This window comes from Thermobia domestica, chromosome 4, assembly GCF_964235325.1.
Source record: "Thermobia domestica chromosome 4, izTheDome1.hap1.1, whole genome shotgun sequence".
NCBI classification, from domain to species: domain Eukaryota; kingdom Metazoa; phylum Arthropoda; class Insecta; order Zygentoma; family Lepismatidae; genus Thermobia; species Thermobia domestica.
This window is the reverse complement of record NC_137457.1, coordinates 241,365,243-241,388,602: the sequence shown is the minus strand read 5'-3', so window position 1 is coordinate 241,388,602 and position 23,360 is coordinate 241,365,243. Positions and strand designations below refer to the sequence as shown.

Below are 23,360 nucleotides of genomic sequence, written 5' to 3'. Positions count from 1 at the left end.
AATTTTGCACAGCAACTATAAATCTCATGACAATACAATACTTCATTGTCAAGTTAAATCTCGTTTGATTTCAAAGATCGATTCCACCCCTTTCGTATGCAACCAATGTTACTTTTGAGTAAAGCGGAATTACTGTATTCAGTGCACAGGGGTTAGCAGTCAAAAGTTCGAAAAAAAATTCAGATTTTCACAATTTTTGAAACACATTTGATAAAATAGAATCAATATTTTTTTTTTGAAAAACACTTTCTTCTATAAATTTTAACAACGAAACTAAAACGAATTGTGCTAGAAAGTATGTAAGTAGTAAAAATATTTTTAATCAACATACTTTCTTTTAAAGAAACTTCTGACCAAAAAAAAAAAGAAAGAAAGAAAGAAAGAAAGAAAAGAAAAGAAAAAAGAAATCGTACTAAAAAGTAAAAATGATTCTCTTCAAGGAACTTGCTTTTTTTAAAAAAGAAAACTATTTATACATGACTAAAAGCAAAAGAATTGGGAGTGCTCTCATATACAATTTACAAATTCTTCAATTATCATGTAAATCAAGTGATCGTATGTGACAACGCTCCCCATGCTTAAAAGTAATTTTCTTGAAAACAGAATTACATTTTACTTTTTTTTTTTTTTAAGCACGATTTGTTTTATTATGATCTTCCACGTGGCTCAATACTTAAGTGTTCATTACCATATCTTTTGTTACATCCATTATTTTTTTTTTTAATTTTCTTAAGTGGTGCTTAAACTAATTCATTTCCTCCGCTCAGATATCTAATATAAGTTTTCGTGCTCTTAGTATTATTTAAGATAATACCAAGCAACCAATAGATAGAAGTACAGTGCTGTATTTTCTGAGGAAACATTTGTACTTATTCCTTTTTAACCCCATTCCCGATAATAATCCGACATTTTTTACAAACTCAGCCACCCGTCGATCTCCATTAGGCCGAATTTTCGGGACTCTACTGTAATAATAATAATAATAATAATAATAATAATAATAATAATAATAATAATAATAATAATAATAATAATAATAATAATAATAATAATAATAATTCCCCTCCCATTTTTTCTCTAAAAATTTTTCAAGAGAGCAATGTAGAATACAGTGAAATAAATACATACTTCTCACACAGATACTTATTTACTTCTAGACCACACAGCTTTTTTAACCTGAAGCCTGTTGTATCATCTTTGATAATTCTTGCAGCAAAGCAGGTATAGTTGGCTTTTTGTTCAAATAATTAGAATTAACTGGAAAACAATGAAATACGTGTTTCGTTGTAATTCCACTTTACTAAATTAACTTTTTCTTCTTTGTTTATTCGCAATTAAAAACAAGCCGTTATGTTGGCTTGCATATATTTTTTTCCCCAGTTTTGATTAGGAAACAAACCAATTTAAGAAACAAGACAAAAAAACAGTTCTATGTTTATAGTTTTATTCGCATTTGTCTGTATTTAATTGTTTTGGAAATATAGGAAATTGTAAAACACACCAAGAAAATTGTGAGTGAATCACGACTTTGTTCTGAAAATGCAGTTAAATACAAATTGTTTACAGCAGACAGTAAATATGCAGTTAGTATTCTATTGTGATTTGCTTCCATGTACTACGAACGCAGTCTTTCCAAAGAGTTTTCGTGGTAGCCTGAGGAACAACATGGTTTTTCTTTTAAACGGATGAGGATTCCATTCTCACAATAATGTACTATACAGTATGTACTGTCAGAAGTTGCATTGCATGATGATGCAAGACCTGTTTGTTTTCCATGCTGGGGCTTCACCTTCGATGCTTTCCAGCTCTTGTAGAACCTGTTCTCATTGGCTCAGACCGGCTGCTTGCTGCTGGTGTATTTGATAAGAGCTTATGTTAATGGTGGCAGCAGATTATTGAGAAGACCTGGAGGAACTGAAATTTTTTTGATGACGTTGCAAAATATTCTTCCATACATGCCGTTTGATATCAGAAAGGCAAAAGAAAGGGATTCACATTTAGAACTGATACGACCAACTCTGTATCGCTAATCTCTGTTTATCATGCGTGTAACCAATACTCTTAAAAGTACCATAGTACTAACACCCAACATCTGTTTATTCATTTTCAAAATCTCATAAAAACAATTGAAGCCACATACTGAATACATTTTTTATTCATAAAATTAAAAAATAATACATTGAATGACACACGTATTACAGCACAGGAAGACAAGACTCCACATTTGTAATAATAATAATAATAATAATAATAATAATAATAATAATAATAATAATAATAAGCAACCGCAATAACTAAAATTTGGAACGTGCTCTGTCTGCATATTTTTTCATATTCTGCATTTTAGCATGCCTTTGAGATAGTGGTGTAGCAAGTCCATTCGGGGCCGCAATTAGGAGATTATTTAGGGGTTCTCAATAAGCGAGTTAAACCCAGTGTATTATGATATTAACCCTCTTTCTGCCATTATTTTTGAAGATCTAACAGTTGAAGCTTGATCTCCTGCTCAGTAGTCATAATAGCCCCCCCGCCCTTGATCTGATGTATATATTTGGTTCCTGGTTAGTTCTGTAAGGCTTCTTCTCTTTGAGGATTTTTACTACAGGGCCGTGAACGTGTAACCAATGGCGGAACTAGCCCGGGGTCGGAGTCCTAGCCCCCTCCCCAGGTTTTTGTATTACAAAAGTAATTAAGCTATTATTTATATATTTTTGAAAGTTTATAGTAAACTCATGACATACCTATTAGTCGTGAGTTCTGGCTGCCCCTCCCCCAGTTTTTATCTTCTAGATCCGCCACTGCGGGTAACACCGTTAAAATAAAACAAATCGGTATGATAGTTCTTCTCATTCCAACATATAAAGTTTTGGTGATTATCGTAATGATCTGTTCTATATTCAAGGTTATACCCTAAGCTGGGCTATCTGCAAGATATTGTGTATAGTATAGTGCGATCTGTTGTAGTTATTGTAATATTTAAATGATATTTTCCCCCCTTTTGGAAGATTACGTGCATTTTTAACAAAGCGGATGAGAGGATCAAAATAAGTTTGCTGCTAAACTGAAATGGTAATATACAGACTTCACATACAGAAAATGAATAACAGAGCAATTTAAGTATTTGTATTCCGTAGTATCAGTGTCGGGCTGGCAAAATTGAGGGCTCTTGGCTCACCCAGATATATATATATATATATATATATATATATATATATAGTGGCGGATCCAGGACATGATCAAGAGAGGGGCTGCTAAACCATAGTTTGCAGTTTTATCCAGTGTAAAGCAGGATTGAAACCCATTTTATCCAGTGTATACTTGAGCATCATAGCCCCCCTGGATCCGCCTCTGCATCTGTTCTTCAGTTGATGAGGCAATCAAATCAATTACTTTTTCTTTGTCTACATTCTAGAATAAATCTTTTTCTGTAAATATAAAAAGTAAAGGAGACAAATGTTTGACTCATCGTAGATCTTAGTCTAGTTTTAACAATTTTCAATTTAGAAAATACCCTCTCTCGCGTGACTAAGAGTATATGGGAGGGTAAGAACCAGTGGCGTATTTACGATTTTGTTTCGGGGGGGCTTTACTAACTTTCGGGGAGGGGGCTTTGCCTGAAAACGTGAAAATTCTGCAAGATATTTCATATACTTTACTATAGTAAGTAAGATTTCGGGGGGGCTTAAGCCCGGAAGCCCCCCTAAATACGCCACTGGGAAGAACAAATTTAAAAGCAGTGTACAAATTACTAAGAATACTTCTTTTGGAAAGAGGAACTTAAGCTTCCGCAACCTTTTTGATAGGGAGACTCAAGAAAGCATTTTCGATTGCGAAAATTCGACCAATGCCTACAGGTCCTATCGTGCTTCGTGATCCCTGCGGGACCCCTCCAACTTCGGGCCAAGTAGCCAACGTGGCCAGTCCGGCACTGCGTAGTATGTAATATACGCTTCAAACAGCGGATGCAGGGTCCCCGGTGCACCACTTGCACCACCGATTGTCACCAAGGTGACCAGAACTTTTACTTTTAAAAACGGGACGCATACGAATCGGCGACGGGGAAGGGGGGGAGTGACTTCTACATTGCATTTTGGGACTCAGCAGTGTTTTCAATTTACAAAATACACAAGTAAGAATGATAACACAGTGTTTCTAACTTAAGTACTACCCAAAAAGACTTTTAACTACTTCAACACTCAGAATTATCACTCGATTCCCACTTGAACCACAGAACACTCAATTCTCATTTGAATATTCAGAAGTTCTAGGCACGGCTGAACCTTCCCAATGAGTGTTAGTACGGAAGAGTGTAGAATTAACATTGACCATTTATATTTTGAATAATAATTACGGGACATCTGGTCATCTTTGCTTAAAAACGGGACATTTAAGCGTCCCGTTTGAGAATCAGAAAAAAACGGGACAAGGGTTGAAATTAAGGGACTGTCCCGCCTAAAACGGGACGTCTGGTTACCTTGATGTCACGTCTCTGCTTTGTGACGGAATTTCGCTGTTGACTTTAAAATAAAAAGTGTAATTTATGCATATAGGAAATAAAACACATCGAGAAAAAAATGGTTATTCGAGATACAAGTAAAAAAAAAAAAAAAGGAAAAGCTTTTTAGTGACCAGACGAAGTAATAAGTTTGTTGCGCTTAAGAATTAAAAAAAAAAGATAATAAAAAAGACAAATAAACAAACATTCTTTTCAAACCCAACAATGTCGTTTATGTAGTTACTACTTCCTGGAGTGAGAAGACTTTCCCTGAACTTCTCATTGGGTCGTTACCGTGGCTGGCTGCTTCATCATTCCAGTGTCGAGTCGATCGTTCACTGAGTTAGGTAGCTGAGCTCTTCCTTGAAAATAAAAATAATGGTTAAAAGAAAAGTCAGGTCACCTGTGCTCTGTCGGCGTTCATTTGGTATGCTGTGAGAAGCATTACAAGTGATCGTTCGTATATACAAGGTACATATACCCAGTAATGTTAATCCTTTTAGGGAAGAAATAACGAAGAAGAAAAAAAACTACTATAGATACTTGTTTGGCTTCGTCTTATTTTTTTTTCCCAAATAAACCAGTCTTACATGTCTTGAATCATCAATGCTACTTTTTTTTTTTTTTTGGCATGTGTTTTATGTGTTTTACTGTATGTGGCGAGTAGGTGTTGGTAAGATTAAGTGAGGTTTGAGACTTTATCATTTTCCGTCTGAGTTATTTTTAAACACTTGTCAGCTAAAGTTACAAGAAATACGTGAATACAACTCTGAAAATACATTAATTTTTAAAAAAGATATTTTTCAATAAAAGTTTAATATATAGTATCCAATACCTGCTTGATCTTCGATTTTTAACTCATTAATTTATATTTCGTCTTCAAATCTTGTTTCAATACGTGTCGTACTTCGTAAAAATTATTATTCTTAAGAGTCTTCATCCCGGCGAAATTAAAATACCGCTAATTTTACAGTAATTATGTGATATCTTCAAATCGAAATGTGGAACAAGAGCGCCCTAGACAATATTATTTTACATGAGAAACCGTTATTACGATTCACTTATCTGCTTTCGATTTCGAACCATTTTGAAAATCGGCATTTATTTTCGCATTTCTAGACAGTTGAAAACGGAAAGCCACTAGGTAACTTGTGATAACGGTACCTCACGCAAAATAATATTGTCTAGGGCGCTCTTGTTCCATATTTCAATTATCTTTTATCTTTTGAAGATATCACATAATTACTGTAAAATTAGCGGTATTTTAATTTCGCCGGGATGAAGATTCTTAAGGAGTTTGCAAGAAGCAAGGGCGCATCCAGAAATGTTTATTGGGAGGAGTCCAAGCTTTGGGGGGAAGGGGGTCCAATACTACATCTATGTAGTAGTGAATGAATATTATTCTGCATCTGAAAAGACGGTAAGTAAGTGTAAAATACTTGCCCCTATATTTTCAGATCAAAATGATAAAAATAGATTGTTTTTATGAGAGAAAGAACAGATTAGCATGCTACATCAATCATTCACCTGTTAAGCTAGTAGGCCTATAGTTTTGTTGAGAAAGTGTACAAATATGTTTTGAGTAGGAAGTTTTTTTTTCGGGGGGCGGACTTGGTGGATCCCTCCGTGAGTACGCACCTGTCCGTGCAGTGCCGTGCCGTGGAATATCAGCCCCCGGAGCGAGAGTATACGACGGGGCCCCCATACGTATATTCCAAGTAATTTTTCGTCTCTTTTTTCGTTTTTTCTCCCGTACTTTGCGTCTCCTTACTTCAGCGTCCGGGGTCGTCGCCTCGCTCACCCCCCTCACGGCACGGTACTATGTCCGTGTGTGAGTAGTGATGGGCAGTGGGAATATTTCCAGTGGGAAGGAAAATAAAAAATGGGAATATTCCCGGGTTTTTTCCCTGGCATATAAATTCCCGGGAAGGAATTTATTTCCATTTCTTTACTTTTATCTTCCAAATTATAAGTACCATACGACTAATTACTTTATTTTCATTTATTATGATTTACTTTAAATAATTTGGAGGTTAAAAAATTTAAAATTCGTTGACTGTGCTTTATATAACTAATAATATGATTTTTTAAGTTCCATTTCCATTTGCACTGAAAAGTAGCAATGTACTAATTTACAAATGATGAAAAGGAACCAGTTTGTAAAGTAATGTAGAAATTATGTGGAAATAGAGATGAAGTACTATTAATAAACACCGAACCACCGTTAGTAATAGACGTCGGTCTGTCTCCTCTATCTGACTCGAATTTCTGAAGAGGTACTCGAACTTCTCTTACATGTGAATTAACGCATGGAAATTTCGAGAAATGGGTAGCAAGAAAGGTCCTGTGTGGCAATGTTACGTGCAAAATTTTAAAGATAAGTCAGTATCTTGCAAATATTGTGAACATAAATATTTATGTGCAAATTTTGATAAAATAGTGGGACATGTGTCTTCTGGCAGTTACCCAACCTAATTTGTTTATAACATTTAAAAAATTTAATATCTTTATAATGACAATAGTAGAGTAAAGTTTAGAAAATCCACTTACATATAAGTTTAAATTGTTTAGCGATTTAAAAGTATGTGCACTTACCATATCATTTTTCCACATGTTTACTTGCATAGAACATATTCTAAATAAGTATACATGTATGCGTATTGTCTAAATATAATAAAATATTAATAAAATAACATAGTACCGTTCAGAATATACATTTTAAAGACTCCTCTGGGAACAGCAATAATAATATACCATGATATAGAAACGAATTTACTTTGATATCGGAATATAGTAATAGAATGCAATTTTCTTTGTGATTGTACATAAATTCCCGAAAAATTCCCATTTTTGGGAATATTCCCAGGGAATATTCCCGAAAAATATCTTCCCGGGAATTTACCCATCACTATGTGTGAGTCTGTCCTGGAGAAAAATCTCGGTAACTAATTGATGGATGACTATCAATTGGCCAGAACGTAATTGTTAATAGTTAGGAACCAAGTTCATTCACGACGGTGATACTCAAACCGAGGGCGTTAGAAGTCAACCATTTTCGGTTTTGATATGGGTCACTATATCGAATCAGGGACCCCACGGTGAATGCTCTACCACTGAGCCAGCGTGGCTACGTAAACATGTTCAAATTTGAGTATTAATTCGTGTGTAATTAACGAGTTATTTCTACTTGACCAAAATTACAATTAGGCACTTTTATTTCATTACGATTTTAACCTATAACACACCGATCCAAAGGTTTTAACAATAACAATAAATAAATAATAATAATAATAATAATAATAATTTTTAACAATATAACAATAACCATAAAAATTATAGAACTACAAGATAGAACTTGTATATACAGAAGATAAAAGAACGGAAAAATACGAAAGTTTTTGTACTGATGTAAGTAAATACATCCTATTTTTATGAAGTATAATTTATTCAGTTGTGACTGTTATACCTTTCTTTCATATTTGCTACTTGGTTGTACTCCTTATTTGTTGTTACTTCCTGATTCTGTCCTTCTTAGATACACCAAACATCTATCTTTGCATTCTAATTTCTGTTGTTGTCATCATTCTATGCAAATTTGTTGTAATCAGGGGCATTGTTTCTATGTCATACATCATTCTGATCTATTTACATATAGTCTTAAGCGCTCTTCAGGTGATTTAGATGAATTGCTGTGGTCTGCTATTTTTTTTTTTAACTGTGTTAAATTTAGACTCGTGCTGCTGAATGGTTAAGGCACGTGCATGGTCCTAGGTTCGATCCTTCTCGAGAGCACAGGAATTTTGTTTTTTACTCAGCATTAGAAGACAACTGGGTATGTATTTGAACTAAGAATATCAAACTTCGGTCCACGAAAAAGGCACAGATAACTGCAATGGAAGATGATGTATGACTACACATACTCTTTAGTTATCTGCGGGGGGAGAGTGCGTGTTAGTAACATATCGTTATTGGAATAACCAATAAGTATACCTCAAACTCTGCATTGTATTGTTGCTGAATTAATCAACAGGTGTATCTTAAAATCTGCGTTGTATTGTTGCTGGGATAACCAATAGGTTTATCTCATAATCTACGTTGTATCGTTGCTGGAATAACCGATAAATATATCTCAAAATCTACGTAGTGACGTTAATACCGGTTCTTTATCTGATTTTACGAAATCTACCAATCGTTGTAAGAATCATAGGCAATGGAGGCTTTATTCCTGATATATATTGAATCGGTAAAAAGGCAGATCTCAAGGCGATACTAGATTTGGCTCATCACCAAAGGCGTTAAGTTGAGATAATGGAAATCTGAGATACGCCTACAAGTTGATTATTGCAGCGATGATGTACCCATTATATGTGTTTGAATTTCCATTGCAATCCAGTAAAAATGTGTGTAGTTATTAGTGAAGACATTAATTTCGGGATGATCTTCATATGTATATTGTTACCTGTATAACAATTTCGTAATGCACACGCAGTTCTATAATTTCAGCCAATAGTTTATTCATCGGTTTTCTTTTTCCTTTTTTTAAATGAAATGTAGAACAACACTTTCGCTTGACCAATCATTTATTCAAACATTTGGAATATATACATGTAGCTTGAGACACCACGATTGAATATATGCTAAACATGTTTACATGTTTCCTTATCTTCCCGTGCTCTTGATTTGCATTTACCTAAGGCATAAATAAAGAGCTATACTTGTCCATATCATGTGGTTGTTATACTTGGTAGGTCAACTTCAAAATACGCTCTGAATTTTAATTCTGAATCCAATAAATTTTATTATTTGTTAGTGTCACCTGCGGAGGTACAAAAGTAGACACAAAGGAGGACCTTGCACGGATATATAATATGTGCTATGCTATTTCCTTATGAAAAATACAAAAAGACCCTAGAGCAACATTGCTTGTGGCATGCTAATGATACCTTTATTTTGCTTTGAAGTAAACACCTTCATCAAAGGAAGAAACATAAAGAAAGAAGAAAAAATGAAAGAAACGGTGCAGTTTACATGCAACCAGGTCAAGGTGGGTTACGGTTCGGTATTTAAGCATTTGTTCTCTATATTTATTTACTTTGATTCAAGGCTTATACGAGACACCACGACAGTTGACAGACGTAGAACACTTATTAATAAAATAATATAATTAAGAATAATTAATATGAAGAATTATAATTTTCAAACGGCGGTTAGTCGGAAGAAGTTGATACGAGTACGTTATGAAGTGTCCTTGAAGTTAAGTATGATTTAAAAGATTTTCATGACTACTACAGGTATGTCCACGAAAAAAAAAAAAAGGTGCTCATTTACATATTTAAGTGAGTTAACAACTAAAAATTTCGGAAAATTTGCACAAAAACGTTTTAATCAAGGTTGCTAGTGATGTACAAGAAGGGTTTCTTGATTTCAATCTCCGCCTTGAACAAGGTAGCGATCACCGTGATCTAGTGGTCTAGTGGTAAGAGCGTTGGATTCTTGTCCGCGTGGTTCCGGGTTCGATTCCCGGCCGGTTCTTCCCCATTTTTGGCGTCCATCTAGCGTCGTGAGGCAAACTGGGGAATCACGTGAAAACAAAACGTGACGGACACTAGGTGTAGAAAGCTTCTGATGCGCCTGTTAGAAACAGGGTGTTGCAGCGCGCTTACCACATGCTTGCTGGATCTGGCTGGATGGCTCTGAAGCAGGCTTAGGCTTACAAATGGGACGTTAGGCCAAGTGTTTTGGTTTGAGCATGTATAGAGATAAGTTTAGAAACATTTGAAATTATATGAATTTGGATAACTTCAACTCCTCTTCCTTGACGAACTTTACGTACCAGAGATGGCCATTTTCCACTGGGCTCGCGCTCACCTGTCTCAACTGGGCTCGCGCTCACTCTCTGGACTGGGCTCTCACTCACTCGGGCTCGCGCTCGCCAGTCTCAACTGGACTTGCGATCACTAGAGCTCGCGATCATTTCTCCCAACTGGGCTCGCGCTTACTCGCGCTTGCACTCCCTAATCTTATCTGGGCTCGCACTCACTCGGGCTCGCGATCACTTCTGTTAACTAGGCTCGCGCTCACTCGGGCTCGCGATCAATTCTCTGAACTGGGCTCGCGCTCATTTGAGCTCGCGATCACTTCTCCCAACTGAGCTCGCGCTCACTCGGGCTCGCGATCACTTCTGTTAACTGGGATCGCGCTCACTTATTTCATTGGGGCTCGGGCTCACTCGGGCTCGCGCTAAATGATTGAGCCCGAGCCCGGTTGAGCGTGAGTGCCGAGCTCACGAGCGCCGGGCTCTTGAGTTTGGACACCTATGTTACGTACGCCACTGAACGCTACGCCATGAAATGGGGAGCTGTTGGAGATGTGAATCACTGAAAAATCTTAAAACATTCACACATACTGCTTCTGTGACAACACATGTTAAGAAAACTTAGGAGGTGTCATGGAACTTGCAGAGGGTGAAGGTAGGAAAGGGGGGAATTTTTTGATTAACTTGTGAAGTTTAGAAAATTAATTTTAAGATTTTAACGTAAACTAAGAGAAACATACGAAGAATAGAGGAATAATACCTTGTAAACAGAGGCGATCTTTTACCACCACACGAAATTCTGGTCGAGCTGGCGCGGAAACGTCCCATTCTCCACGTAAATACAACAGCGGGGGATCTACAAAACAAATGCATAAACTTGTCAAATCATTATGCAGTAAAACCTCTAAATGACGAACACTGACAAGACATGATTACTTGTCTGTAAATGAGAGGTATCCGTTACGGAAAGGTTACTCAAATTTTGATTACGCGCGTAACTGAATGCAGTATAAAATAAACATATTAGTTATAGGCTAATATTGAAATGTTACTCAGTGTTCGAATTATTGGTTAGAATGAGGGAGAAATCCCTTTCTAAAGAAACAAAAGAATCCATGGGAGAGGTCTTTGTATAGGCGTAATACTTGTGTAATAATTGTCTTCTCTAGTACAAATCATACCTCTGTAAAATTCCTTTAATTCACTTACTGACTATACTACAAGTAAAACCAATTCCGTAATAACGTGCAACATTATTATAAAATACTGAAAAAAATTAATCATGACGGTTTATGGATGTTTTACGGAGAAGGAATTTACAATAGTTGTCTGCCTCGTAATCCTAGTTTCTGAGTAGATTTTGTGTGTAACTGTTGAATCAATTGAAGAGTTATTTTCAGGTCGTAGAAAGTATTTCTTATGCTAAGTTAGGTGTGAGATGAAAATTATTCCTGCCAGTTACGTATGAAAAGGTTATTAAAACTTGGAGTGAAATAAGTCTATCCGTTACCGTGTCTGAAAGAATCCGTAAAAGGAGTGATGATTTCCCATAATACTAGGCCTACACTTTTTTGAAAAAATCGGAACAAAGAAAAAGTATGTTCGTGCTATTTAGATATCCGCTATTCAGAGGTGCCCGTTAACTGAGGTTTCACTGTACATAAAATTTCCACATGGTTCTGATTTATTCCCCCATGCACAGAGTACCGGCATTTATACTTTAGCGGGAGTTCACACAGCTTGTATGGATAAGAGTTTCAATTTAACGTGAACCAGTGGCGGATCCAGGGGGCGATCGGGGCAATCGCCGCCCCCCCAGAAGAGGAAACTTTCTTATTTTATTTATAAATAAAACAGAGTTTGGAGCTCTTAAAATTAGTTCTAAGTAGCAGTATTACAACCTCCCCCCAGAAGTCCGTCCTGGGTCCGCCCCTGACGTGAGCCATAAACACTTTTAAATACGTATGTTTTTTTTCTTTTTCTTTCTTTTAAATAATGGCGCAATACTTCAATGTACACGAAAGATATATTAACGCAGCTACACAGATCGAATCTTTATGGGAATGTTAAATGTGTAATTTATTCTATTAATATTGGAAGACTATAAAAAATAGATTGTTGTTGTACAGCTGCATGAATGTGTCTTCCATTTATATTGAACTATTATTATTATTATTATTATTATTATTATTATTATTATTATTACTACTACTACTACTACTACTACTACTACTACTACTACTACTACTAATAATAATAATAATAATAATAATAATAATAATAATAATAATAATAATAATAATAATAATTGGGTGAGTTCTCTCTTAATGGAGTATGTTTGTGTTTTTCTTTGAAAGCTTTCAGTTTAACGTCTCACGTTTATGCCCTTTAGGCTAAGGGAGACGGGTGGTTAATGCAGATGAAAGATGATTTAAGAATTGGTGGAATGAGAATGTGGCTGGGGATCAAACGACATACCCCACGAAGCAGAGGTAAGCGCTCTACCGCTGAGCCTGAGCCACCGTGTCTGCCCTGAGGTATGTTTGTAAGTAAACTTTAAACAAGTTAATTGCTGGGCACCTTGAATTTCGCATCACATATTTATTGATGGGATTGTTATTTATTTATTTATTTATTTTTAATTACAGATAAATTCCCTGAATCAGTAATTATAGGAATCAGAGAGTACTCATTCACGAATGACTGCTTTAAGAATACAGAACTTCGTGAGTATCCATTTTTGTACTATAGTAGTATTACATTTATGCATAAGACCCAAGACTACTCCAAGAACTCCATATTGCCCTACGGAGCTACGAAACTGATGGTGACAGTATGTTTGCAAAACTAATTTTGGCTTCCGTTATATGAAAAATCCCTTTCCAGAGGGAAATCTTCCGAAATCACCACTGATTTGAATTAAATATGGTTATCCGATCGTGGCAGCATATTTGAATATTCCTATCTTCAAAACAAAGTGATATCCTACGATGGTGGCCATGCATCATGTATATTTATCATGGATTAGGCATTTGTTAATTTATGTTCAACTTTTTAACTTTGTACAAACAACTTATCAAAATACATTACTGTGAGGAAAAGAAAAGCGTCTCTTGTATACGTTTCATTATTTTGAGTTTCCAATAATTGAATATTTTAGTCGTTAGTTGTTAAACTTGGTTTCACTTTTCCCGGTAACAAGAAACAAGGGTAACTTAATGAAGTGGCAACATAGCTGTGATTCCATTCTCGTTTGTTCGGGAAACAAATGACGAACATAGTGTGTTCCTGGGCAGTATAGCAATCGTGTCGACATGTTTATGTCCCGTGTGGTCAGTGGACACTGTTAAAGTCAGCTTCGTATGACATACCGGCCTAAACAATGTTTGCCTGTGCAAACTAGTGTTTTCATCAGATTTTAGGAGAAACAAGGTCGACATGCAAGTCAGATATACAAAGGATTACGTGAGGAGTTTGGTGACAGTGCTCTGTCTTATTGGATAATTACAAGATGGACTGCGGTATTCGAGGTGGTGGGTCAGTCAGTTCTTACTTCTGGAGGCTGTGTTCGAACTGCTACAAATCAAAATCATGTGGAATCATGAGAACATTGCTCGAAAATGATCAGCAATGGACGTGTAGAACACATGGTCTCATCATACATAAGGTTGCAGCCAGGTTAGTACTGTATGTCCTGACGGAGATGCAGAAGTTGCAACGATGGGAGTGTACACGCTTACACCTTGAACGTAACGCGCAAGAAGGTGGTGATATATGCACGACAATATTCTGATTGGCATAACATGGGGAAGGTTCTGCGAACCAGAATTGAAACATCGGCCCATTCGGCGTTCTCAGGGCCGTAAAGAGCCAAACAAGAACCAGCAAACGTTAAGACATGTTGATAATGTCCTATGACCACGGAGGCATTACCCTCTCACATCTAGTGCCCTCAGGGATTACAGTAAATGCTGCATACTATATCTCGTACCTGATTCAACATGTGTGGCCAGCATTGCGACGCAAACGACCATATCTCCTGCAGTTGATCAATTCTCCTCCACGACAACGCCAGATCTCATACTCCCCATTCGATGTAGTCTGTCTTACGACAATGGGGTTGGGAGGTACTGGATATTGTTCCATATGAGCCCTGTGATTTTGATTTGTTTCCCAAAATGAAAGAAGGACTTCGCGGACAACGTTTCCATGATATTTTCAGCTTTATTCGTGCCTTAGAGCGATCTCCTGAAACCATCTTACAAACGGGGTTCTCAGTGATACCCAACGTCTGTCAGATATATGGAAACATGTTTACCATACCGATGGCCGTTGTAAGGGAGACTATATCGACGGAATTTAACCATATTAACATGAGTACATACTTCATTTCGTTTCTCAGATAAGGTGCCACTTCAGTCTAAATGAACCTCGTATATACACCTATACTGTTATGGTTTTCACCCATTCAGTTAACAAACTTTACCCCTCTTTACTGCTGCTATTGTTTGATCATTAATGGACAAAATCTTAAGAAATAAAATTCTTAAATTAGTTTAGAAACTTATTTACTGTATATATTCATTAATTTAATTCGGGAGAGAGGTCGCCAGAACACATAACAAAAAGTTGTTACACATCGCATTACATAGGTTTTGTTGTTAAAATAATTTTTATTGCCTGTTAGACCGGACACTTGCCAAACCTTTTCGTGTACATTAACTTGTAATGTTCGGGATGCAGGATGCATTCTGTGCATTCACTGGTAGTTGGAAAGAATTTATGTAAAAGAGATGTACTAAAATAGTTTATATAGATTTTTCCGGTTTTATTTGTACGAAATAAGACGAAATGCCAAAGCCTGAGGGGACATTCTTAGTATATGGCGGTAAAGAATTTGCTGTAGTCGTGGTGTTTACTATTTGAGAACCGACCGACCCTATGAGTTAATTTGCAAAATTACGTAGCGTATGCACCATTCGCATGCATGTGAGATCACTAGTGATTTCCATACTTGTCGTAATCTAAAATTGTCTTCTTCTTTATTGGTTACACCGATGTCTATTGGATACTAATATCATTTATAGAACTTAATTATGCAAATGACTTGGATTTTTATCCTAAAGTTGCCTTCCATATTAGGTTAGACTGACAAATATGTTGTTTGTAATTTGCATATGAATGTGTTGTGGTTGATCATGACCCGAATGAACACAACAATATTGGTGAGGGCTGTTTTTCCTTTTTTTTCATATCTGTTAGTGACAACCTGTTCTCCGGATCCACTTCAAGGTGACATACAGGGGGAAGGAGATGTCGGAAGCATTTGGCAAAAGCTAATGTACTTGAACAAGACTTATTTCACGTTAATCTTACTTTATTACTATGCGCAGGCTGTTCGAAATTCTAGAAGCTTTCATAGTTTGCTATAATAACTATTGTTTTCATTTTTTTATTGCACAATTCTTATTTGTTCTTGGTGTCTATGTAGTTCAGACGAGAGATGCCTAAACCTATGATCCTAGTGCTCGCAAGTCTGAAATTCACGCTCAACCGGGCTTGGGCTCAATAACTGAGTGTGATCACGAGTGTATTGTACTCCTATTGAGGGCAGCAAATCCGATCCTGAATGAAATTAGTGGGCGTGAACCAGAGGCAGAGCACCACTGAGATTAGTAAGGACGAGCTTCATTGAGGATATTGAGCGCGAACCTCATACAGGCTAATGAGTGCGAGCTCCACTAAAGCTAGTAAGTTGCGAATGCAAGCCCCACCGAGGATAGTAAGCACGAACCTCAAAGAGGTTAATGAGTGTAAGTCCCACTAAAGCTAGTAAACGCGAACCTCACTGAGGCTAGAAAGCGTGAACTTCAAAGAGGTTAATGAGTGCGAGCCTCAGTAGGCTAGTAAGCGCGAACCTCAAAGAGGTTAATGAGTGCGAGCCTCACTGAGGCTAGTAAACGCGTACCTCAAAAATGTTAATGAGTGCGAGCCCCACTGAGGCTAGAAGGCGCGAACTTCAAAGAGGTTAATGAGTGCGAGCCCCAGTAGGCTAGTAAGCGCGAACCTCAAAGAGATTAATGAGTGCGAGCCCCAGTAGGCTAGTAAGCGCGAACCTCAAAGAGGTTAATGAGCGCGAGTCCCAGTGAGGCTAGTAAGCGCGAACCTCTAAGAGGTTAATGAGTGCGAGCTCCACTGAGGCTAGTAAGCGCGAACTTCAAAGAGGTTAATGAGTGCGAGAACTACTGAAGTTAGTGAATCCAAGAGTGTGCTAGCCCAGTGGCGGCGTAAGGCAAACTGGGGCCCGGGGCCAGTGAAGTAGGTTGGGGCCCCTTTTCAAACAATCGTGATTTATACATTTCTATTTTTGACATCCATTTACATAATCATTCTTTCTGTTTGCTCCTTCCCCTTTCCCGTTGGTGTGTGCGTTTAGATCATTATAATCTGGGATATATTAAACAAATAGGGATGACATTCATCATCCCTGTATATTTTTTAAATGCTTAGAACCGCCTTCAGGATGGTATCTACAAATAAATCTGGACTACGATTATCATTGCATATTGTTTTCTTTTTAAACAAAGTACACGATAGAAAAAGGATGAGGGATACAAGTGTAACGGAAACTACAACCCACCACAGAAATAACAATCTTAAAAACAAACAAAACGTAACAATCAAGAATCCAGAATTTATTTTACACCTATACTATCGTAGTATCAACGCGTATTTTAATTAGATGGAATAGTGGAAGAAATGCTCCTAACAATACAGTTAGAGAGACAAATTTGCGTACAAAACGTAACAATGAGCTGGTATTGCAAAAATTGCAAATAATAATATAACCGATGCGATTTTTAAATGTGAACTCTATGTTTTCTAGAATATTTTTCTTCGGTTCTCGCCTTTGGTGTTTCTCCTGCACAATTTGTCATATGGTTAAGTTTATGCATAGTTTCTCACCTGTCTGAATTTACGTTAGATGGGTTTTATTTGATTAGATTTTCCTTCCTACAATTAGCCCCATTCACTTTAACAGCCGGTTTCTTTCCAGTGATAATGTACGATCTGTTTAGTCCCGCTGCTTTTGTCGAAATATCAATGAATAGTTAAGCACTAGAATATTTCTTTCCTGCTTGTCTTTTTTACTATTGTTTCCAGATTTCGCACTTGTTTTAAGATTTGATTATTGTGTATTTGATAATTGAAGCGCTTGGAGGATAAAGGTGGTATGTATCAAATTGAATATGATGGGAAAATTGACTCACAACTTTGTCCATTAACATGCCACCTTCATCGTTTCTAAATATCTGCACTAGGACGAGGACTAACCAAATAATGCGTTAGGTAGCATGGGTAGCATATAACATGTGCATGAACAACCAGAATGCAACATTTTGAAAAATATAACATAACACCTTTATCCTCCAAGCGCTTCAATTCAGTCATGTTTATATTCTGTCACTTATGACTATTTCCATTACCATTTACTAACATACTTAGTGTTAGAATATATTATAACAAAAAATCCTGAATATATTGAATTGGGGATATTATAGATTAAATATGCGAGCACAGAATTCTACTACGAGTTATACCATCCTACTTTTCATTACCACCTATCACCATTCAATTAATAAATCTTGACAGTTTTTATTACTCTTTTGGTACTTTTGGGGGCGCAGTGGTTCAGTGGTAGAGTTCAACTACGGTGCTTGGGGTCCCTGGTTCGATCCCAGCTCGCACCGTGTGGACGTTGTGGTGGACAAACACCGTGCTCGTGGGTTTTCTCGGGATTCTCCGTTTCCTCCCACTTTCTTCATTCCACCTTTTCATTCATTTCTCATCATCACCGTCCCCTTTAGCCTAACCGGCACAATCGTGGGACGTAAAACAAAGATTTCATTTTCTTTTGGTACTTTTGTATTTTTATTGCCTTTACTTGAAACATGAAACTACATTCGACAGTAGTTCCACTACCATATTAGCCTATGTTACACCAACATTCAGAATGATACCTTCCTTGCTTTGGTAGCAACGAAAGTCTCAACTATATTATCAGAATCCAGTGGATGCTATTTCATTTTCGATAGAAAGAATGGCCAGATTCATTAATCTTTGCTGACTCATTGTGGAAAGCAAGTATGATTTTATCAATTTCATTTTGGTGAAAAACCTTTCACATGATGCGACAGATACGGGCAGTGTTATCAAAATCTGAATAGCGGTTGCCAAACTTTAGTAAATTTCAAGCCCTGTTGAAGATACATATTTCAGGATAACTTGTGGTAAAAAGTCAAATTGTTCTTTAGCTTTCTGAGCACACCTTAGTGAACGGATTAAATACTTACCATCCTAAAATAATAATAAGCCATCCAGGTCATTCGGGTAGAACGAAGTCAAATCAGAGCAACATGCTTTTAGCCTTTCCTCGCTCTCATCATCTAGCTGCTGCACAAAGTTGGCCATAGAACACAGGAATCCAAATCTGTCGTTCAGGTCATGCATCTGAGTAAAATGATCATACATTTGTTGTCTCATTTCATCTAGAATTTCATTGATAGAGCGCTTCACTTCGGCCTGTGCATTCAGGTTTCATTCTTTGCTTCTCCAGGCATGCATCTCCTTCTACTGTGTGTACCCACAGTAATGTTCCATGCCCTGCAACTTCTTTCAGCTTTGGATATGATTTCCTTGCCCAGCTCAGTCTCCAGATATTAATGGTGTTAACCAGGCTCTGTAACTGAATAAGAGTTTGACTGAAACTCATATCCTGAGATTGAAGGAATTTTTGGATCCGATCAATATATGAGAGATTTGCAGACCAGAAATATAGTAAAGCGATAAAGTTAAATGAATCGATGCTTGCAAGAAGACGACCAGCATCTCCTGTAGTATCAAGCGTTTCAATCGAAGTGTCACGCAGATTTTCCAACGGATGAATTACTTCATCCAATTGACTAGAAAGTGCCTTTAAAGGTTCTGCTTTTGATCTCCATCTAGTGTCATTTTCACGTTTCAGATCAATCTTTACGTGATTTTGTAGCGCATTCCATCGGTGAGTAGATCTAGAGAAGAATACCAACAAATGTTCCATTGCTCTCAACAAAGTTACCGCCAGAACGTTAACGTGCGCAGCATGTAAGCCACAATGTTCAATGAATTATTGTTACAAGGAACGAAAATGGCCAAAGGACTTATATTCCGCATGAGTTTGAACTCCAGATATTGCCCGGCCATTGTAGCCTGATTATCACAAGACTGGTCTCTGGAATCTTAATAGCAAGAATATCACGCTGAAGTTCCTCCAGTATTTCAGCAGAAATACTCTCAACAGTCTTTCCTTCGACAGAGATGAAATCAATAAATGCTTCCCGAACTTGAACAGAATCACGTGGTATGTCAACAAATCGAATGATTTGTGACAAGTGTTCCATATGAGAACAATCAGGAGTTGAATTAAATATAATGCTGAGGTATTTTGATTATTTGAACACTTGTTTTCTTATTGAGCATTTTCTTCACTCTAAATTTGTGAGTTGAAATGTAAATTCATACGCGAAAAATCAAGAGCAGAAATGGGGAAACCAGCTAAATAAAAGGGTTTCGCTCGCTGAAAATTCGACTTGTAAAGTACAAAAGAATAAAGACAGAAGGAAAACAAGTGAATCAGCGACTATAGCGTTTGCACCAAAGAGCTTTTAGTTAGCAACAGAATGCTAGTACCCTAATAAAGCATCATATACATTGATCCTTTCTTTCTACCCTTCTCTTGAACCGATATATGAATAATTAAATAAATAAATAAACAGTGATAGTTTAGGAAGCAGGCTGGAAGACGGGGCCCCATTACTTGCATCATAAGACCTTAGAAAGTAAATAACACAATATACTTTGGCTTTCATTATATTTTAATCTACACTCAGCTTTTCCTTTAAATTTCTCTGAGGTTATGAACAGAGTGAATCTTTTTTATTCATATTTTAATCTACATATATTTTTTCCTTTGAATTTCTTTGGGGCCCCAAGAGAGTAAAACTTTTATTTTATTTATTTTTCACCTACATTCAACTTTTCTTTTTTAAATTTTCTTGAAGGGCTCCAAGAAAGTGAAACGTCTGTTTTATTTTTTCACCTGCATTCAGCCTTTTCCTTTAAAATTCTTTTGGGGGCCCCCAAGAGTATTAAACCTTTACTTTATTTTTCACCTATATTCAGAGATTTTTCCTTTAAATTTCTTTGGGAGCCTCCAAGATAATGACACTTTTATTTTATTTATTTTGCATCTACATTCAGGTTTTTCTTTAAATTTCTTTCGTGTCCCCAAGAGAGTGAGGCCTGAAGCGTATAGTTTGTTTAGCTTATACGGAAATCCAGCACTGATTAGCCTTATTAGACAGATATTTCTGTTGTTTCGTCTGTTTTTATTGTAATATTGATTGACAATTAATTGCGTTTACATTTGGGGAAGGTGTGGATTATGAACCTGGACGGTCCTTGTACGGCTCATGCTAACAAGGTTCCTTAGTAATTATTTTTTACCTACCGTCGGGGGCCCCCACAAAGTGGGGCCCGGGGCGAGGGCACCGCTCGCCCCGTCCTTACGCCGCCACTGTGCTAGCCTTAATGCAGTTGGTGAGCGCGAGCCCGAACGAGCCAATGCAAAATGGCGAACTCTGGTTCAGAGTAGGTTATAGAATATTTGCCAACGTTACTGGATTCAGACTGAATTTTAGCATATTTGTGACTCACTAAAATGGATTGCTAAGAAAATAATTTTGTTGATAAAGTCTATAAAATGTTAAAGAAAAATTTACTTCAAAATGCAAAATGTTTACCAAGTTTCATCTTGATCGCTTGTCTTTATATTTATCCAAAATATAAGAAAATATGGATATTGCAAAAAAATTCGAATTCGAACACATTTCCTACATTCCGAAAAAGTAATGTTTGAATGTCGGAAAGTGGATCAGTATTCATACTCGTGTAGAGGCCATAGTCTTAAACGTACCCGAACCAAATTTTAAACTTAAGGTATATATATAAGATTCTTCCGGGAAGGGGTCAGATTTCCTGTGCGCCCCAAAACTAAGAATTATTTACTGAAAAAATAAAAAAATGTATATTTTCATGAAAAAGGCTCTAAGGATTTTGTTTATGTTTTGTTAATAACTAAAAGTCTCGAAAGATTTAAAAGTTTTTTTTCGGACAAACAAACGTTACAATAATTTTGTTTATATTTCAGAAATAAATGTTTCATTAATAACTTTACATTGTGTTATAAGAAATTTCTCATAAAAAGTCTACACAGAGTAGTTTATTCTTTCTCTTTTCTTTTTCTTACCCCTAGTACGTGGGGTCCATGGTTCGATTCCCGACCAAGTAAGTCCGTGGGTTTACTCGGGGTACTCCCATTTCCTCCTACTTTCTCATTCCACTGATTTTTCCATTATCATTCACTTGCATTAATCATCGTCTTCCTTAGCCGAAAGGGCATAATCATGGGACGTTAATCTGAAAGATTTTTTTTTTTTGCTAGCCCGCAGACTAGCTACCCTGTAGAGGGCTACACCCTCTTGGAGGGAAGTGGTGCAAAGGAAACTATTTTGGATGCGGTAGGACTGGCGTTGGGCTATGGGATGTTTCTTTATTAATAAATACTGCAGTTGGAAAGTCATTATGGGCTTTTGAAAGATTTCATTTTCTCTCCTTCTCTAACCGAAGGCTGTATGCAATTATCTCGAGAACTGTTGATTATGTTTCGATAAGGTTTTCACTAATTGAATAAGCTATTCGTAAGGAAGGTTTATACATATAATTATTTTAAAAGTAATAATTCATTGATTTTTTTTAAAAAATTAAAAAATTCCTGAAACGCTTGAGAGAAAACATATCCCGAAATATACTGCAACCAGAAATTCAATAAATTGAGACGGGTTGCATACAACCAAAGGCTAAAAACTCTTTCCAGCCACCTTTTTTCGAATGATTTAACACTGGTAATGGATGTTTGTTTAGTCATTGGCAAGTCGTCACTTTGCATGCCAGTCTTGCTTAACTTTTGCCAAAATATTTTGTACCCTTTTCTGTGATTGATTGCGTACTGCGAAAAGCATCTTGGAGATCGTAATTGTCAGAACGAAAGCGACTATTTTACTGACTTTTGTTGTCTGTTTCCTGTTTGAAATGCAAACTATATTTAACATCGTGGAAGAAATTAAACTTTAATAACATGAGACATGACTAGAGTTGCAACCCCTGGAAAATGAAGTTGCTGGCACCCCCTCACAAATTACTTATGATAAGAGCTGCCTTAATGAACGTAGTCTCAATATCTCCGACTTAACCGGTAAAAGGGCTGCTTGATCAAACATTTTTTTTAGTAGCAGCATCTCCGGCCGTACTGGTAATATTCCGGCCAGTTGGCAAACTTACGCATGACACAAAATTATTGTGTCCCACCTGTAACGACGCCTGTGTATGGAACATGTAATAATAAAATTTATTTACAAAAAGTAGTAGTTAAATTGAACATATGTACTTGTACACACTTTTTAAATATAATAATAATAATAATAATAATAATAATAATAATAATAATAATAATAATAATAATAATAATAATAATAATAATAATAATAAATTTACCAGTCTGAAAGATCTTGAAGAATGTGCACATTCCCTTTACTTCATACTCTCTAAAACGTTGTGCCACCAGTTTTTCAAACTACGAATACCAACCATATCAACGTACTTGGGCTGAATCTGAATTATTTTGAGAATGTTCTTTCTGTTCGTTAATAAGTTTGTCGGTTGGCGAAGATGGCCAATCCAGTTCCATCCAAGGTTCTTTGCCGCAGCATCGGTTGAATATTCGAAACTTCGCTTTCACACCACTCCACTCCAGTTGGGATGCTGGTTGCGAAGGTTAGTGGCCGGTGCAGAAGTTGATTCGCCAAATAGGGCGTTGTGAAGGTCAGAATGAGCAACCGTCATCAAAAATTTTTGAAGGTGAAACAAGGTCGTCTATATATACGCTGTAAACGT

General features: G+C 36.7%; 1 protein-coding gene and 1 long non-coding RNA gene across 3 annotated transcripts in view; one reads left to right on the top strand and one right to left on the bottom strand.

The window, feature by feature from the left end:
• LOC145683934 (rho GTPase-activating protein conundrum-like) overlaps window positions 1–23,360 on the top strand; it is a 426,775-nt gene that overhangs the window by 223,712 nt on the left and 179,703 nt on the right. Inside the window, exon 3 of one of the 2 annotated variants that reach the window (XM_081755626.1) lies at window positions 12,959–13,036. The exons of the other annotated variant lie outside the window; for it this stretch is intronic. The gene's annotated coding sequence lies outside the window, so the exon portion shown is untranslated. The remainder of the gene's footprint in view (window positions 1–12,958; window positions 13,037–23,360) is intronic. 2 annotated transcript variants of the gene reach the window in all.
• LOC145683935 (uncharacterized) lies at window positions 1,428–23,265 on the bottom strand. The gene is made up of 2 exons (XR_014131216.1): window positions 22,962–23,265; window positions 1,428–4,857 (listed from the first exon to the last, which is right to left on the bottom strand). It is a non-coding gene; the product is annotated as an uncharacterized LOC145683935 (long non-coding RNA).